General features: G+C 37.2%; 2 long non-coding RNA genes across 2 annotated transcripts; both read left to right on the top strand.

Moving 5' to 3' along the window:
* Positions 1 to 541: 541 nt before the first annotated feature.
* Positions 542 to 10,485, top strand: LOC122059482. The gene is made up of 10 exons (XR_006134063.1): positions 542 to 1,458; positions 1,556 to 2,492; positions 2,570 to 2,643; positions 2,776 to 2,875; positions 2,996 to 3,094; positions 3,163 to 3,307; positions 3,960 to 4,101; positions 8,685 to 9,331; positions 10,165 to 10,320; positions 10,432 to 10,485. It is a non-coding gene; the product is annotated as an uncharacterized LOC122059482 (long non-coding RNA).
* Positions 10,486 to 17,358: 6,873 nt separating this feature from the next.
* LOC122058681 lies at positions 17,359 to 18,080 on the top strand. The gene is made up of 3 exons (XR_006133875.1): positions 17,359 to 17,665; positions 17,821 to 17,844; positions 18,030 to 18,080. It is a non-coding gene; the product is annotated as an uncharacterized LOC122058681 (long non-coding RNA).
* The last annotated feature ends 1,995 nt before the right edge of the window (positions 18,081 to 20,075 follow it).

The following is a 20,075-nucleotide window of genomic DNA, read 5'->3' as shown; positions in this document are numbered from 1 at the left end:
AAAAAAAAAAAGAGAACTATTTTTCTTACATACTTGGTAAGTTTCATGTATCTTTAAGGTAACTTACAAAATGTAAAATGTAAACTTTTCCTTTAGGGGTGTCAATCAGTTTGGTTCAGTTTCAGTCTCAACACCGAAACCAAACAAATAAGGAAATTTCGATCTTGGTTTGGTTTTGGTTTCAGTTCCTCGTATCTGTTTGTAATTGGGTTGGTTAGGATAGGGTAGAGAGTAAGGCTAGTGGTAGAGTAAGGTAGGAGTAGGATAGTTTGAAGGAGTTAGGATAGGGGTGAGGGTAGGGGTAGGGGTAGCGGTAGAGTTGTAGAGGGTTGGGTAAGATAGGTGTGGTAGGATAGAGGGTGATTTTTAGGATGTCTTTATATGTGCCTAGGGTAGGGTAGGGGTTAGGATAGGCATTGAGGGTAGGAGGTAGTAGTAAGGTGATAAAGGGGGGTGTAGAGGGTTGGTAGTGTAGGTAGGGGTGGTATGCTAGAGGGTGCTTTGGAGGATATCTTTCTATGTGCCTACAGACAAGATGACAATGAGGTATTTTCAGAATAAGAAGCATCCATTGTCTCAGTTTGTATCGTGAAAGCTATTTAGATTGTTTAAGTTGGAAATTAAAAGCATATATTGAAGATTAGAATGTATGTTGTGAATTATCTAATTGACAAGTTTTATTTTCCCCACTTTGTAGTGGGCTTTGGATTTGTTGCTAAAATAGTAATGCAAGGAAAAAATGCCAACTTGCTGTACAGAGCAGGAAAAATTACCAGGGTGTGTCTGGTGATCATTAGCTGGCTAATTTGAACTTTTAAGCATAATTTGTATATATTCTACTTTTTCATGTTATCAGAGTCTAGTATGATGTGCATGATGATTGATTCTCTTGGTTATAAATTATAAAATGGTGACAAGTTCCGTGGTAAGGTAAAAACTTTCAAAGAATTGCTAAGGCAGAAAAACTTAATTATTGGATACTTGGTTGAAATTGGCCATAATTTTTTTTTTTTTTTGTAGATAATTCCCCCGTCATCCAACCTAGGACATGTCATATGCCAATGAGATATCCACCTTGGCATCCTCTCCAGCAAAGCCTCACAAAATGGTTGAAGTCTATGGTGACCTACATACTTGAGTCTGACTTGTAGTTGTCATGGTGCCCTAAAAGCTGTTGAAATATTAAACAACAAACTCAACCTACAACTTAATAGCGAAGTTGTTGAAATATTAAATTGTTTAAAATTTATGATTTGAAATAATTTTTTTTTTCATTTTTTTAAAATATTTGTTAGAGGATTATATTGTTTCCAAATAAAATCCTAAATGACCAATTGATGTGAATATTGAATGACATGTTTGATTGGTCATCAGACAGGCACTGTAGAAAAGACATGGTGTTTGGGCATATATTTTGGAGGCAATACTTGGTGATGTTTCCTCTTCTATAGAGAGAAAGTAAGTCCATTTCTCTAACGCTCTTGTAAGCGATCTCTTTTCTTTTCTTTTATTTATTTATTTATTTTTATACATTGTTTTGTTATGTCCAATTTAGCACAACTCTTAAGTGTCCCGACAAGTCCAAGTAGAAGAGATCAACAACTACTGGAGGGACCTGCGGGATTGTTTTATCTTATAGGCTGATTCGTTAGAACATGGTTTGCACTAAAGGGGCTGTTTACAGTCTTAAGGTGAGTGAATAGTGGATAGACTCACCTCTACCAATTCCTTAGTTTTTTCATATGTTTCTAGGTTTATGATATTGTGTATATCATTAATGTGACTGATTGACTTGTCTATAGTGAGTGAATAGTGGCAAGACTCAGCACCACTAATATGTGTAAAAGTGTATGCCTTTCAAGCTAAAGGTCTGATTTTTATTTCAAAAACTGTTTGGTTTGATTTTCGAACCGTATTTTCAGTGAAAGAAAATAAAATGGAACAAAAATTCTGAAAATAGTTGAGGAGCTGTTTTATTTAATTCTCTTTTTTCTTTTTTCGATAATAAAATTGATTTCACTCTTGCTCTTTAATGAGTACATGGTTAATTTGATGGAAAAACTATAGTTTAATGTTAAAAATAAAACACCACCCTTTACCTCTACCACCAAGAATGAGAATCAAGATTTTCGTTCTTGATTATGAGGACTATAGAGTTGTAGGTGATTTTCTTCGCATTGGTCTCTCATTTTAAGTTCAAGATGACGCTCCCAATCTAGTATAATCATTTAACTTCGTGTGGCATATTTATTTACATTTTTTTGTCTCTCCTATTTCTTGTTTCCTTTAGAAACATAATCCCATTTTGTTTTGGCGTTTATTGGAGTAATTTGGTGATCTCTTCTGGTTAACGGGGAACATTGGAGGAGATAAAATGGCCAAGAGATTTTCTCTGGGAAATGCAGTGAGGAATAAGCTCTTCGACAGAACTAACTCACACCAAATCAAAACTCCTGAACAATTTTCATCAACAGATCGAGAAGATCTTAAAGGTATTTTCATTTTTCACTCCACCATTCTATGATACCTATTCTCTCTTTACCTATTTCCTATGCTGATTTCGCTGTAGATTAGTAGGGTTTTCTCTATAGAAATTGAAACTAGGAAAACTTGGAGCTCTTGTGGATTTTTGGCAAAGAAGAAGTATCCTTTTCCATAATTGAATTATTACCACTCTACCTTTCGCAACTATAATTGGAACTAAATTATTTAGTTTCTGTTCCCTATATATATATATATATATATATTTTGGGTTTCCTTAACCTTTATTGGTAGCAAAATAATTAAATTTATTAAGATTGAGTTGCAAAAATTAGGAAACAACAAGGTATTTGTGCTGAGATGAGGCTTAGTCTTCTGCGCCTTAGGACATAAGGTTGGTGTCGAGCTAAGGCTCGATCTTGTGCGCCTTACTATTTTGCCAATTTTCCTTTTTTTTTTTTTTTTTTGGGTAGCATTCACGTCAATGACTTAAGTAATAAATCCTTATTTGCAGGAGAAAGAGAAAAGGAGAGCAAGAGCAACCCAGTGCACAAGGCTCCCCCTACTACAAGGTTTGGAAGGGGCGAGTGTATGCAGCCTTAACCTCTATTTTGTAAGAACATGGTTTAGCTCTTTTTTTTTTTTTTTTTTTAATACATTTTTTTGTTATGTCCAATTTAGCACAACTCTTAAGTGTCCCGACGTGTCCAAGTACAAGAGATCAACAACTATTGCGGGATATTTTTTATGTTATAGGCTGATTCGTAAGAACATGGTTTGCAATAAAGGGGCTATCTACAGTCTTAATGTGATGAGTAAATAGCAGGTAGACTCACCCCTACCAATTCCGTAGTTTCTTCATATGTTTTAAGGTTATGGTATTGTGTACATCATTGAAGTGACTGATTGATTTGTCTATAGTGAGTGAATAGTGGTAAGACTCACCACCACTAATATGTGTAAAAGTGTATTCCTTTTAAGCTAAAAGTCTGATTTTTATTTCGAAAATTGATTGGTTTGATTTTCGAACCATATTTTCAATGAAATAAAATAAAATGGAACAAAAATTCTGAAAATTAGCTGAGGAGCTGCTTTATTCAATTCACTCTTTTTTCTTTGTACGGTAATAAAATTGATTTCACTCTTGCTCATTAATGAGTACATGGAAAATGGAAAAACTATAGTTTAATGTTAAAAATAGCACATCACCCTTCACCTCCACCACAAAGAATGAGAATCAAGATTTTCATTATTGATTATGAGGACTATAGAGTTACATGTGATCTTCTTCGCATCGGTCTCTCATTTTAAGTTCAAGATGACGCTTCCTATCTGCTAAAATCATCTAACTTCGTGTGGGGAATTTATTTACATTTTTTTATCTCTCTTATTTTTTGTTTCCTTTAGAATCATAATCCCATTCTGTTTTGGCGTTTATTGGAGTAATTTGGTGATCTCTTCTGGTTAATAAGGAACAGTGGAGGAGGTAAAATGGCCAAGAGATTTTCTCTAGGAAATACAGTGAGGAATAGGCTCTTTGATAGAACCAACTCACACCAAATCGAAAATCCTGAACAAGTTTCATCCACAGTTAGAGAACAGATTGAGAAGATCTTGAAGGTATTTTCATTTTTCACTCCACCATTCTATAATACCTATTCTCTCTTTACCTGTTTCCCATGCTGAATTCGCTATAGCTAAGTGGGTTTTCTTTATGGACATTGAAACTAGGAAAACTTGGAGCTCTTGTAGATTTTTTGCAAAGAAGAAGTATCCTTTTCTATAATTGAAGTATTTCCACTCTACCTTTTGCAACTATAATTGGAACTAAATTATTTAGTTTTTGTTCCCTATATATATATATATATATTTTTTTGTGTTTCCTTAACCATTATTGGTAGAAAAATAATCAAATTCATTAAGATTGAGTTATATAAATTAGGAATCAATAAGGTATTTGTGCTGAGATGAGGCTCAGCCTTCTGCGCCTTAGGACTTAAGGTTGTTGGTGCCGACCTGAGGCTTGATCTTGCACGCCTTAGAACGTATGGTTTCAATGCCGAGATAAAGCTAGGTCTTGTACACCTTAAAACGTAAGGTCTTTGTGTTGAGCTGAGGCTCAGTCATGTGCTCCTTACAACGTAAGGTCTTTGGTGTCGAGCTGAGGCTCGATCTTATATGCTTTAAAATGTGAGGTCTTTAGTGCCGAGCCGAGGCTCAGTCCTATGCGTCTTAGAACGTAAGGTCTTTGTCCCAAGCTGATTAGATTTGCTAAAGATCTCACAGATGAGGTGTCTCTTTCTAACAATTGGTGTCGACTTGTCCTTTCCTCGCAGATGAGATCTTTACCAACCAGTTCGGGTCAATCTTTCTTTCCTCACGGATGTGGTCTTCTTTTACTAAGAAGTTCGGGTCTATATTTCTTTCCTCAACGATGAGGTCTTCTCTTGCTAACCAAGTCAGGTTAGCCATTTTTTCCTTAGGATTGAGTTCTTTTACTAACCAGGTCAAGTCGATCTTTTATTCCTCACCAACATAGGCTTCTTTTATCGACAATTGGGGCGGCTCATGCTTTCCTCACAGTCTTCTTTTACGGACCAGTTCAGTTTGGTCTTTATTTCCTTATGGATGGGGTCATCTTTTGCTGATTAGGTTGGGTCGGGTCGGCCCTTCTTTCCTCTTTCTCTTGCCGATTATTGGGGTCGGTTCGTCCTTTCTTCATAAATGAGATCTTCTTACCGACCAATTTGGGTTGTTCTTTTATTTCCTTATGGGTGGGATCATCTCTTGCCGACTAGGTCAGGTTGGCCCTTCTTTCCTCACGAATGAGATCTTTTCCGACTAGTTTAGGTTGGTTTTTCTTTCCTCATAGATGAGATCTTCTTTTACTGACCAGTTCTGGTCCATCTTTATTTCCATATGGATGGGGTCTTCTCTTGTTGACAAGATCGGGTCAACCCTTCTTTCCTCAAAGATGGGGCTTCTCTTGCCGACCATTAGGATCGACTCGTCCTTTCATCGTAGATGAGATCTTCTTTTACTGACCATTTTGGGTCAGTCTTTTTTTTATCATAGATGTGGTCTTCTTTTTCTGACCATTAGGGTTGACCTTTCTTTCCTCATAAATGAGGTATTCTTTTACAGACCAATTTAGGTTGGTCTTTCTTTCCTCACAAATAAGGTCTTCTTTTGTCGATAATTGGGGTCTGCCTTTCTTTCCTCATGAACGAGGTCTTCTTTCACCGACCAGTTTGGGTCAGTCTTTCTTTCCTCACAGATGAGGTCTTCTTTTGCCGACCATTAAGGCCAGCCTTTCTTTGCTCAAGAATGAGAGCTTTTAAAGACCAATCCAGGTCGCTCTTTCTTACCTCAAGGATGGGTCTTCTCTTACCGACCAGTTTAGGTTGGTCTTTCTTTCCTCACGGATTAGGTCTTTTTCTCTAACTAGTTTAGGACAATCTTTCTTTCCTCAAGGACGAGGGCTCCCCTTGTCGACCATTTGGGTCGGCACGTCCTTTCCTCATAGCATAGGTTTTCTTTTTTTACCGACCATTTTGGGTCGATCTTTCCACACCGATAAGGTCTTCTTTTGTAAACTAGTTCGGGTTGGTCTTTCTTTCCTCATGGATGAGGGCTTCTCTTGTTGACTGTTAGGGTCAGCTCATCCTTTCTTTGTGGATGGGGTCTTCTTTTGTTGACCATTTTATGTCGATCTTTTTTTCCTCCCAAATGAGCTCTTCTCTTGCCGACCATTGGGGTCTGCCCTTCCTTTGGTCTCGAGGACTTTTTATGCTCATCATGGAAGGACTTCTAACCTTATTAATACTTTGAACTTGAAATTCTATAAAAATCTCGTCTAAGTATTACTCGGCTCAGACTCCACATTCATTTATCCTTCCGTCGAGTACGAGTATTCTGGTTAAGGTGGCTAGATGCTCCGATGATGGTGAACATCGTTGGGCCTATAGGTCGGTTCCTTCCTTGCTTTCTCCTCCAGTGGGATGATTATCCCATTTTGGGCTGTGATTCTCGTAAAGATGAGGGTCGATCTTGTACACCTTAAAACTTAAGGTGTTGGTGCAGAGCTGAGGCTAGATCTTGTGCGCCTTAGAACGTAAGTTCTTGGTGCCGAGCTGAGGCTTGGTCTTATGCACCTTAGAACGTAAGGTCTTTGTGCTGGGCTGATTAGATATGATAAAGATCTAAAAGATGAGGGGTCTCTTTCCGACCATTGGGGTCAATTCAATCTTTCTTCGCAGATGAGATCTTATTTTACCCACAAGTTCAGGTTGATCTTTCTTTCCTCATGGATGTGGTCTTCTTTTATTAAACAGTTCGGATCTGTATTTCTTTCCTCAACAATAAGGTCTTCTCTTGCCGACCTTGTCGAGTTGGCCCTTCTTTTCTCACGAATGGGATCTTCTTTTATCGACCTGTTCAGGCCGCTTTTTCTTTCTTCAGGAATGAAGTCTTCTTTTACCAACCAGTTCGGGTCTATCATTCTTTCCTCACGGATGTGTGCTTTTTTTGTCGATAATTGGGGGTAGCTCTTGCTTTTCTCCCAATTGAGATCTTTTACAGACCAGTTCAGGTCGGTCTTCCTCATGGATGGGGTCGTCTCTTCTCAACTAGGTCAGGTTGACACTTCCTTTCTCATAGATGAGATCTTTTACCAACCAGTTCGGGTTGGTCTTTATTTCCTCATGGATGGCGTCATCTTTTACTAACCAGGTCAGTCAGCCCTTCTTTCCTCACAGATAAGGGTTTCTTTTGTCGACTAAATCTGGTCGACCAATACGGGTCAGTTTTTCTTTTTTCACGGATGAGATCTTTTATTGACCAGTTCGGATCCGTCTTTTTCCTTATGGGGTCTTCTCTTGTCAATAAGATTGGGTCGACTCTTCTTCCCTCAAAGATGAGGCTTCTCTTGCCGACTATTGGGGTCGACTTGCCCTTTCATCGCAAATGAGATCTTCTTTTACCGACCAGTGCGGGTCAGTCTTTCTTTCCTCATAGATAAGGTCTTCTTTTACCGACCATTGGGGTCGGTCTTTCTTTCTTCATGGATGAGGTCTTCTTTTGCCGACCATTACAGTCGGCCTTTCTTTGCACACGAATGAGATCTTCTTTTATCGACCAGTTTGGGTCGGTCTTTCTTTCCTCATAAATAGAGTCTTCTTTTACTGACTAGTTAGGTTTGGTCTTTTTTTCCTCATAGATGAGATCTTCTTTTACCGACTAGTTAGGTTTGGTCTTTTTTTCCTCATGGATGAGATCTTCTTTTCCTGACCAATTCAAGTTGATCTTTTTTCCCTCACGGACGAGGGCTCCTCCTGTCAGCCATTGGGGTCGGCGAGTCCTTTCCTCATGGATGAGGTCTTCTTTTACTGACCATTTTGGTTTGTTCTTTCTTTCCTCATGGATGAGGTCTTCTTTTAATACGGTAATTATTCCTTGTCCCCTCTCCCAAAAAAAAAAAGTACAGGAATTATATATGTGCCACTGAACTTAGATGTTTGTTTGCATGTAAAAGCACTATTGCATGAACTTCAATATGGAGGACCCTTACTTACAGCAAAGAATGTAGAACTGCAGATAAGTCTTGCCAATGTCTTCTTCTTTTTTCTTTTTCTTTTTTTTCTTTTCTTTTTAAGGCACATTCACATTAATGACTTAAGTAAAATAATCCGTATTTGCAAGAGAAAGAGAAAAGGAGAGCAAGAGCAACCCAGTGCACAAGGCTCTGGGTGTAAATGGACTCCCCACCCTATAGCCGAAGATCAGTTGTCTTTTGAATCATCTAAGCATTCATTATAGTTTGATTTCTATTACTTAGACTATGGCTCAAGATCAGTTTCATTTACTGATAGTTTTTCTCCAATTGTGCAGGTACTTAACTTGGGTGACAAGAAGTTAAGATTTATGTAACAGATTTCTTTCCCAAAAACGAAGTTATTTTGTTTATACTAATTCTCCAATAATTATTCTACACCCCCTCCCTGCCTCCAAAAAAAAAAAGTACATGAAATATATGTGCCACTAAACTTCGATATTTGTTTGCATATAAAAACACTACTGCATGAACTTCAATGTGGATGACCCTTTCTTACAGCAAAGAGTGTAGAACTGCATATAAGTTTTGCTTTTTTTTTTTTTGAGTCGCATTCACATTAATGACTTAAGTAATAAATCCGTATTTGCAGGGAGATAGAAAAGGGGAGCATGAGCAACCCAGTGCATAAGACTTTGATTGTAAATGGACTCCCTCACCCTTTAGCCGAAGAATAGTTGTCTCTTGAAACATCTAAGCATTCACTATAGTTTGATTTCTAGCACTCAGCCTATAGCTCAAAATAAGTTTCATTCACTATTTTGATTTACAAGAACTTGGTTCTTGGTTTCAGAAATTTTATTGATACTTTTTCTCCAATTGTGTGGGAATTTAACTTGAGTAGCAAGAAGGTAAAATTTGTGTATCAGTTTTTATTCCCAGAATTAAGTTATTTCGTTTATACCAATTTCTTAATATGTAGTATAGTAATTGTTCCACATCCCCTCCCCCCATCCCAAAAAAAGAAAAAGTACAAGAAATATATATATGCCGCTGAACTTGGATGTTTGTAACATGTAAAAGCACTACTGCATGAACTTCAATGTGGAGGATTCTTGCTTATAGCAAAGAATGTAGAACTACAGATAAGTTTTGCCAATGTTTCTATTTTTTTTTTTAGTAGCATTCGTGTCAATGACTTAAGTAATAAATCCTTATTTGCAGGAGAAAGAGAAAAGGAGAGCAAGAGCAACCCAATGCACAAGGCTCCTACTACTGCTAGGTTTGGAAGGGGCAAGTGTATGTAGCCTTAACCTCTGCTTCGTAAGAACATGGTTTAGCTCTCTTTTTCCCTTTTTTTTCTTAATACATTGTTTTGTTATGTCCAATTTAGCACAACTGTTGCGGGATTTTTTTATCTTATAGGCTGATTCGTAAGAACATAGTTTGCACTGAAGGGGCTGTCTACAGACTTAAGATGAGTAAATAGTGGGTAGACTAATGCCTACCAATTCCTTAGTTTCTTCATATGTTTTAAATTTATGGTATTGTGTATATCATTAAAGTGACTGATTGATTTGTCTACAGTGAGTGAATAGTGGTAAGACTCACCACCACCAATATGTTTAAAAGTGTATGCCTTTGAAGTTGAGGGTTCTATTTTTATTTTGAAAATTGCTTGGTTTGATTTTCGAACCATATTTTCGGTATCATAAAATAAAATGGAACAAAAATTCTGAAAAATAGCTGAGGAGCTGCTTTATTTAATTTTGCTCTTTCTTCTTTTTACGGTGATAAAATTGATTTCACTCTTGCTCATTAATGAGTACATGGAAAATTTGATGGAAAAAGTATAGTTTAATGTTAAAAATAACACACCACCCTTCACCTCCAACACAAAGAATGAGAATCAAGATTTTTGTTCTTGATTATGAGGACTATAGAGTTATAGGTGATCTTCTTTGCATCGGTCTCTCATTTTAAGTTCAAGATGACGCTTCCCATCTGGTAGAATCATCTTTGTGTGGGGAATTTATTTACATTTTTTTGTCACTCCTATTTATTCTTTCCTTTAGAAACATAATCCCATTTTGTTTTGGCGTTTATTGGAGTAATTTGGTGATCTCTTCTAGTTAACAGGGAACAGTGGAGGAGGTAAAATGGCCAAGAGATTTTCTCTAGGAAATGCAGTGAGGAATAGGCTCTTCAACAGAACAAAGTCACACCAATTCGAAAATCCTGAACATGTTTCTTCCACAGTTAGAGAACATATCAAGTAGATCTTGAAAGTATTTTCATTTTTCACTCCACCATTCTATGACACTTATTCTCTCTTTACCTATTTCTTATGCTGAATTCGCTGTAACTTAGTGGGTTTTCTCTATGGATATTGAAACCAGGAAAACTTGGAGCTCTTGTGGATTTTTTGCAAAGAAGAAGTATCCTTTTCTATAATTAAAGCATTTCCACTCAACCTTTTGTAGCTATAATTGGAACTAAATTATTTAGTTTTTGTTCCTTATATTTTTTTTTGGGTTTCCTTAACCATTATTGGCAGCAAAATAATCAAATTCATTGAGATGGAGTTGCAGAAATTAGGAATCAACAAGGTATTTGTGCTGAGATGATGCTCAGTCTTCTGCTTCCTGGGACGTAAGGTTGTTGGTGCCGAGCTGAGGCTCGATCTTACGCACCTTAGAACGTATGCTATTCAGTATTGAGATAAGGCCCAATCTTGTACACCTTAAAATGTAAGGTCTTTGTGTTGAGCTAAGGCTCGATCTTATGCTCCTTACAACGTAAGGTCTTTGGTGCCAAGCTGGGACTCGGTAGTATGCGCTTTAAAAGGTGAGGAATTTGGTGACGAGCTAAGGCTCGGTCTTATGCACCTTAAAATGAAAGGTCTTTATGCCAAGCTGATTAGATATGCTAAAGATCTCAAAGATGAGGGGTCACTTTTCGATAATTGGTGTCGACTCGTCCTTTCCTCGTAGATGGGATCTTCTTTTACCGACCAGTTCGGGTCAATCTTTCTTTCCTTATGAATATGGTCTTCTTTTACTAAGCAGCTCGGGTCTGTATTTCTTTCTTCAATGATGAGGTCTTCTCTTGCCGACCATGTCAAGTTGGCCATTCTTTCCTTAGGATTGAGTTCTTTTACCAACCAATTCACATCAATCTTTCATTCCTCACGAACATTGAGTTCTTTTACGGACTAGTTCAAATGGGTCTTTATTACCTCATGGATGGGGTCATCTTTTTCTGACCAGGTTGGTCGGCCCTTCTTTCCTCTTTCTCTTGCCGAATATTAGGGTCAGTTCATTCTTTCCTTATAAATGAGATCTTATTTTACTGACCAGTTTTGGCTCGGTCTTTTATTTCCTCATGGATGGGGTCTTCTCTTGCCGATTAGGTTGGGTCGGCCCTTCTTTTCCTCATATATGAGAGTTTCTTTTATCGACCAGGTCTGGTCGGCCCTTCTTTCCTCACAAATGAGATCTTTTACTGACCACTTCAGGTCGATTTTTCTTTCCTCAGAGATGAGATCTTCTTTTACCGACCAGTTTGGGTTCGTCTTTATGACCTCACGGATGGGGTCTTCTCTTGCTGACAAGATCGGGTTGGCCATTCTTTCCTCAAAGATGGGGGCTTCTCTTACCGACCATTGGGGTAGGCTCGTCCTTTCATCGTAGATGAGATCTTCTTTTACTGACCAGTTTGGGTCAGTCCTTTTTTCCTCATAGATAAGGTCTTCTTTTTCCGACCATTGGGGTTGTTTCTTTCCTAATGAATAAGGTCTTCTTTTACTGACCAGTTCAGGTTGGTCTTTTTTTCCTCATAGATAAGGTCTTCTTTTGCCTACCACTGGGGTCGGCTTTTCTTTCCTCACGAACGAGGTCTTCTTTTACCTACCAGTTTGGATTGGTCTTTCTTTGCTCACAGATGAGGACTTCTTTTGCTGACCATTAAGGTCGGCCTTTCTTTGCTTAAGAATGAGATCTTCTTTTAACAAGCAATTCAGGTCACTCTTTCTTTCCTCAAGGATGGGTCTTCTTTTACCGACAGTTTTGGTTGGTCTTCTTTCCTCATAGATGAGGTCTTCTTTTCTGACCAGTTTAGGTCGGTCTTTCATTCCTCAAAGACGGGGGCTTCTCTGATCGGCATATCCTTTCCTTATGGATGAGGTTTTCTTTTTTTAATGACCATTTCGGGTCGATCATTCTTTCCTCATGGATATAGTCTTCTTTTACAAACCAGTTAGGGTCGGTATCTCTTTCCTCAAGGATGAGGGCTTCTCTCGTTGATGGTTGGGGTCAGCTCATCCTTTCCTCATGGATAGGGTCATCTTTTACCAACCATTTTATGTCCGTCTTTTTTTCCTCACAGATGAGGTCTTCTCTTGCCAACCATTGGGGCCTGCCCTTCCTTTGGTCTCGAGTACTTTTCGTGCTCATAATGGATGGACTTATAACCTCATTAATACTTTGAACTCAAAATTCTACAAAAATCTCATCTAAATATTACTCAAGGATTAAAGTATCGGTATCGGTCGCCGTATTGATTGGCCAAAATTAAGATATGTATCGGAGAGTATCATATCATATCGGAGATACGCTAAGATACGTTAAAGATAAGCACATAAATGGATAGGAAACATTTTTTTATACACTTTTGTATAAAAAAAAGTTAAAAAAAGCTATATATAACATATATTATGCATAAACAGTAAATTGAGAGTACCGCACTAAGAATCCAAGGTTTGTAATTGTCCCATAAATGTAAAATCCTTGTTTCCAACATTGATTTCCACTTTAGTTAAAGAGAAAAATGGTTGGCAACAACTTTGGATAAAAACACCTCAAAAAATTATGTTTTTCTGAAAAATTACCCATCCTAGCCATTTTATGACTGTATCGATACGTATCAGCCAATACATATCGATACATACCGATTCGTATAGATACATATCGAAACTTACATTTCACTTTGATTTTAAATTTTGTATAGAGTATCAGTACGTATCATTGTGTATCGGTGTGTATCGATGCGTATCGGTATGTATCATAAGATTCATATCGATACAAAAGGGTTTTAAAAATTCCATGTATCGTATCGGTAAGGGCTGATACAAATACATATTAGCCAATACGATACTATATAGACCGATACTTTAAACCCTGGTATTACTCAGTTCAGACTCCGTATTCATTTATCCTCCGTTGAGTACAAGTATTCGGGTTGAGGTGGCTAGGTGATCCGATGATGGTGAACACAGCCGGGCCTATAGGTCAGTTCCTTCCTTGCTTTCTCCTTCGGTGGGATGATTATCCCATTTTGGGCTGTGATTCTCGCCAAGATGAGGCTCAATATTGCATGCCTAAGAAAGGAAGGTCTTTGTGCCGAGCTGAGGCTCGGTCTTGTGCTCCTTAAAACGTAAGGTCTTTGGTGTTGAGTTGAGGCTCAATCTTAAGCACCTTAGAACTGAAGGTCTTTGTGCCGAACTGATTAGATATGATAAAGATCTAAAAGATGAGGGGTCTCTTTTCGACCATTGGGGTCGACTAGTCCTTTCCCTCGCAGATGAGATCTTTTACCGACCAGTTCGGGTCGATCTTTCTTTCCTCACGGCTATGGTCTTATTTTATTGAACAATTCAAATCTGTATTTCTTTCCTCAACGATGAGGTCTTCTTTTCTGACCTTATCGGGTTGGCCCTTCTTTCCTCACGAATGAGATCTTTTACCGACCAATTTTGGTCGCTTTTTCTTTCCTCAAGAATATAGTCTACTTTTACTAACTAGTTCGGGTCGATCATTCTTTTATTACGGACGTGGGATTTTTTTGTCGATAATTGGTGGCAACTTGTGCTTTCCTCACAAATGAGATCTTTTATGGACCAGTTCAGGTTGGCCTTCCTCATGGATGGGGTCATCTCTCCTCGACTAGGTCGGGTCGACATTCTTTGCTCATAGATGAGGGTTTCTCTTGCCAACTGTTGGGGTTAGCTCGTCCTTTCCTCATCGATTAGATCTTTTGTTGACAAGTTTGGGTTGGTCTTTATTTCCTCATGGATGGGGTCATCTCTTGCCGACCAGGTCTGGTTGGCCCTTCTTTCCTCAAAGATGAGGGTTTCTCTTGTCGACTTAGGTCTGATCGACCATTCTTTCCTCACGAATGATATCTTTTACCTACCAAATTGGGTAGGTTTTTCTTTCCTCACAGATGAGATCTTTTATCAACCAGTTTGGATGTCTTTTTCTTTTTGGATAATTATCATTATTTTTTGGATAATTAGTTGGGTTTTGTCTTTATTTCCTTACATATGGGGTCTTCTCTTGCCAATAAGATCAGGTCAGCCCATTCTTTCATCAAAGATGAGGCTTCTCTTGCCGACCATTGGGGTTGGCTCACCCTTTCATCGCAAATGAGATCTTTTACCGACCAATTCAGGTCATTCTTTCTTTCCTCATAAATAAGGTCTTCTTTTACCTGCAATTAGGATTGACCGTTCTTTCCTCACGGATGAGGTCTTCTTTTACCTGCAATTAGGATTGACCGTTCTTTCCTCACGGATGAGGTCTTCTTTTACCGATCAGTTTAGGTTGGTTTTTCTTTCCACACAGACGCCTTTCTTTCCTCATAAATGCCTATCTTTCCTCGAGAATGAGGTCTTCTTTTACCAACCAGTTTGGGTCGGTCTTTCTTTCCTCATGGATGAGGTATTCTTTTTCCGACCATTGGGGTCGGACTTTCCTTGCTCACGAATGCGATCTTCTTTTATCGACCATTTTGAGTCGGCTTTTTTTTCCTCACGGATGGAGTGTTCTTTTACCCAGTTCTGTTTGGTCTTTCTTTCCTCACGGATGAGGCCTTCTTTTACTAACCCAGTTCAAGTCCGTCTTTCTTTCCTCACGAACGAGGGCTCCTCCTGTCGACCATTGGGGTTGACGCGTCCTTTGCTTACGGATGAGGCCTTCTTTTACCGACCATTTCGGCTTGGTCTTTCTTTCCTCAAGGAAGAGATCTTCTTGTAGTACGGTAATTATACCACGTCCCATCCCTCTCAAAAAAAAAATATAGGAAATATATAAGTACCATTGAACTTGGATGTTTCTTTACATGTAAAAGCACTACTGCATGAACTTCGATGTGGAGGACCCTTGCATATAGCAAAGAATGTAGAATCGTAGATAAGTTTCGCCATTGTCTTCTATTATTTTTTTTTTTAGTCGCATTCACATTAATGGCTTAAGTAATAAATCTGTATTTGCAAGAGAAAGAAAAAAGGAGAGAAAAAGCAACCTAGTGCACAAGGCTCTAGGTGTAAATGGACCCCCCCACCCTATAGCTGAAGATCTGTTATCTCTTGAATCATCTAAGCATTCACTATAGTTTGATTTCTTGCACTCAGCCTATGGCTCAAGATCAGTTTCATTCACTATTTTGATTTACAAGAATCAAGTTCTTGATTTCAAAATTTTTATTGATAGTTTTTCTCTAATTGTGCAGGTACTTAACTTGGGTAACAAGAAGTTAAGATTTATGTAACAAATTTCTTTCCCATAAACGAAGCTATTTTGTTTATACAAGTTCTCCAATATTTAGTACGGTAATTATTCCACGCCCCCTCCCCCGTCATAAAAAAAAATACAGGAAATATATATGTGCCACTGAACTTGGATGTTTATTTGCAAGTAAAAAACTACTACGTGAACTTTGATGTGGAGGACCCTTGTTTACAGCAAAGAATGTAAAACTGCAAATAAGTTTTGCCAGAGTCATTTTTTTTTTTTTTTAGTCACTTTCACGTTAATGACTTAAGTAATAAATCTGTATTTATAGGAGAAAGAGGAAAGAGAGCAAGTGCAACCGAGTGCACAAGGCTCTGGGTGTAAATGGACTCCCCCACCATATAGTTGAAGACCAGTTGTCTCTCAAATCATCTAAGCAATCACTATAATTTGATTTTTAGCACTCAGCCTATGGCTCAAGATAAGTTTCACTCACTATTTTGATATTAAAAGAACCAAGTTTTCTGAAATTTTATTGATAGTTTTTCTTCAATTGTGCAGGAACTTAACTTGGGTAACAAAAAGAAAGATTTATGTATCAAATCTCTTTCTCAGAAATATAGTTATTTTGTTTATATACCAGTTTCTTAATAATAGTACGGTAGTATTCCATGCCCCCTCCACCAACCCCCCCCAAAAAAAAAGAAAAAGAAAAGTACAGGAAATATATGTGCCATTGAACTTGAATGTTTATTTGCATGTAAAAGCATTACTCTATTAACTTCGATGTGGAGGACCCTTTCTAACAACAAAGAGTGTAGAACGGCAAATAAGTTTTGCCAATATCTTTTTTTTTGGGAGTTGCGTTCACGTTAATAACATAAGTAATAAATCCGAATTTGCAAGAGAAAAAGAAAAGGGGAGCAAGAGCAACCCAGTGCACAAGGCTCTGTGTGTAAATGGACTCCCTCACAATATAACGGAATATCAGTTGTCTTTGGACTCATCTTAGCATTCACTATAGTTTGATTTCTAGCACTCAGCCTATGGCTTAAGATAAGTTTCATTCATTATTTTGATTAACAAGAACTTGGTTATTGGTTTCAGAAATTTTATTGATACTTTTTCTCAATTTGTGCAGGAATTTAACTTGGGTAACAAGAAGGTAAGATTTATGTATCAGATTTTTTCTCATAAATGAAGTTATTTCATTTATACCAATTTCTTAATTGGTATTATGGTAATTATTTCACATCACCCCCATCCCAAAAAAAAAGAAAAAGTACAGGAAATATATATGCGCCACTAAACTTGTTTGTTTGCATGTAAAATCACTACTGCATGAACTTTGATGTGGGGGATCCTTGCTTATAGCAAAGAATGTAGAACAACATATAAGTTTTGCCATTGTCTTCTTTTTTATTTTGTTTTTGGAGTTGCATTCACATTAATTAATGAAGTAATAAATTTGTATTTGCAAGCGAAAGAGAAAAAGAGAGCAAGTGCAACCCAGTGCATAAGGCTCTGGGTGTAAATGGACTCCCCCATTATATAGATGAAGATCAGTTGTCTCTTGAATCATTTAAGCATTCACTATCGTTTGATTTCTAGCACTCAGCCTATGGCTCAAGATAAGTTTCATTCATTATTTTGATTTACAAGAACCAAGTTCCTGGTTTCGTAAATTATATTAGTAGTTTTTCTCCAATTGTGCAGGTATTTAACTTTGGTAATAAGAAGGTAAGATTTATGTATTAGATTTCCTTCTCAGAAACGAAGTTATTTTGTTTATATACTGGTTTCTTAATTTATAGTACGGTAGTATTCCACGCCCCCTCCCAAAAAAAAAGTATTTGAAATATATATGTGCCATTGAACTTGGATGTTTGTTTGCATGTAAAAGCACTACTGCATGAACTTCGGTGTGGAGGAACCTTTCTTATAGCAAAGAGTGTAGAACTCCATATAAGTTTTGCTAATGTCTTCTTTTTTTTTGAGTCGCATTCACATTAATGACTTAAGTAATAAATTCATATTTGTAGGAGAAAGAGAAAAGGGAGCAAGAGCAACCCAGTGCATATGGCTCTAGGTGTAAATGGACTCCCTCACCTTATAGCCAAACGTCAGTTGTCTTTGGAATCATTTGAGCATTCACTATAGTTTGATTTCTAGCACTTAGCCTATGGCTCAACAAAAGTTTCATTCATTATTTTGATTTACAAGAACCTGGTTCTTGGTTTTAAAAATTTTATTGATATTTTTTCTCCAATTGTGCAGGAATTTAACTCAGGTAACAAGAAGGTAAGATTTATGTAACGGATTTTTTTCCAGTAAATGAAGTTATTTTGTTTATACTAATTTCTTATTATGTAGTACGGTAATTATTCCACATCCCCTCCCCCCCCCCATCCCAAAAAAAAAAAGAAAAAGTACAGAAATATATATATATATGCCACTGAACCTGGATGCTTGTTTGCATGAAAAAGCACTACTGCATGAACTTCGATGTGGAGGATTCTTGCTTACAGTAAAGAATGTAGGAACAACAGATAAGTTTTTTTTATGTCGTCCTTTTTTTTTTTTTTGAGTCGCATTCACGTCAATGACCTAAGTAATAAATCCGTATTTGCAGGAGAAAGAAAAAGAGAGCAAGTGCAACCTAGTGCATAAGGCTCTAGGTGTAAATGGACTCCCCCAATATATAGTCGAAGATCAGTTGTCTCTTGAATATATGGCTCAAGATAAGTTTCATTCACTTTTTTGATATACAATAACCAAATTTTTTGTTTCAAAAATTTTATTGATAATTTTTCTTCAATTGTGCAGAAACTTAACTTGGGTAATAAGAAGGTAAGATTTATGTATCAGATTACCTTATCAGAAACATAGTTATTTTGTTTACATACCAGTTTTTTAATATATAGTACGGTAGTATTCCACGCCCCCTCCCCCCCAAAAAAAAAGGTATAGGAAATATGTGTACCACTGATCTTGGATGTTTCTTTGCATGTAAAAGCACTACTCTATTAACTTCGACGTGGAGGACCCTTTCTAACAGCAAAGAGTGTAGAACTGCAGATAAGTTTTATCAATGTCTCCTTTTTTTTTTTTAGTTGTATTCACTTTGATGACTTAAGTAATAAGTCCGTATTTGCAGGAGAAAGAGAAAAGGAGAGCAAGAGCCCGTGCACAAGGCTATGGGTGTAAATGGACTCTCTCACCCTATAGCCAAACGTCAGTTGTCTCTGGAATCATCTGAGCATTCACTATAGTTTGATTTCTAGCACTCAACCTATGGCTTAAGATAAGTTTCATTCATTATTTTGACTAACAAGAACTTGGTTCATGGTTTCAGAAATTTTTTTAATACTTTTTCTCCAATTATGCAGGAATTTAACTTGGGTACCAAGAAGGTAAGATTTATATATCAGATTTTTTCCCATAAATGAAGTTGTTTCGTTTATACTAATTTCTTAATAGGTAGTACGGTAATTATTCCTCGTCCCCCCTTCAAAAAAAAAAAAGAAAAAGTACAGGAAATATATATTTGCCACTGAACTTGGATGTTTGTTTATATGTAAAAGCACTATTACATGAACTTCGATGTGGAGGACCCTTGCTTCTATGGCTCAAAATAAGTTACGCTCACTATTTTGATTTCTGAGAACCAAGTTCTTGGTTTCAAAAATTTTATTTATAGTTTTTCTCCAATTGTGCAGGAACTTAACTTGGGTAATAAAAAGGTAAGATTTATGTATCAGAATTCCTTCTCAGAAAAAAAGTTATTTTGTTTATATACCAGCTTCTTAAAATATAGTATGGTAGTATTCCACACCACCTCCACCCAAAAAAAAAAAAAAGTACATATTTGAACTTGGATGTTTGTTTTCATGTAAAAGCGCTATTGTATGAACTTCAATGTGGAGGAACCTTGCAGCAAAGAGTGTAGAATTGTAGATAAGTTTTGCCAATGTCTTTTTTTTTTTAGTCACATTCACGTTAATGACTTAAGCAATAAATCCATATTTGCATGAGAAAGAGAAAAGGGAGGAAGAGCAACCCAGTGCACCAAGCTCTGGGTGTAAATAGACTCCATCACCCTATAGCCAAAGATTAGTTGTCTCTCGAATCATCCAAGCATTCACTATAGTTTGATTTATAGCACTTAGCCTATGGCTTAAGATAAGTTTCATTCAATATTTTGATTAACAAGAACTTGGTTATTGGTTTCATAAATTTTATTGATACTTTTTCTCCAATTGTGCAGGAATTTAACTTGTGCAACAAAAGGTAAGATTTATGGATCAGATTTTTTCCCAGAAATGAAGTTATTTCATTTATACCAATTTCTTAATAGGTAGTACGGTAATTATTCCCTGTCCTCCCCCCCCCCATCTCAAAAAAAAAAAAAGTACAGGAAATATATATGTGCCACTAAACTTAGATGTTTGTTTGCATGTAAAAGCACTATTGCATGAACTTCGATGTGGAGGATCCTTGCTTATAGTAAAGGATGTAGACCAACAGATAAG

The sequence above is a fragment of the Macadamia integrifolia genome, chromosome 13 (genome assembly GCF_013358625.1).
Source record: "Macadamia integrifolia cultivar HAES 741 chromosome 13, SCU_Mint_v3, whole genome shotgun sequence".
NCBI classification, from domain to species: Eukaryota; Viridiplantae; Streptophyta; class Magnoliopsida; order Proteales; family Proteaceae; genus Macadamia; species Macadamia integrifolia.
The sequence above is the reverse complement of the archived record's forward strand: the minus strand, read 5'-3'. Positions and strand labels throughout refer to the sequence as shown.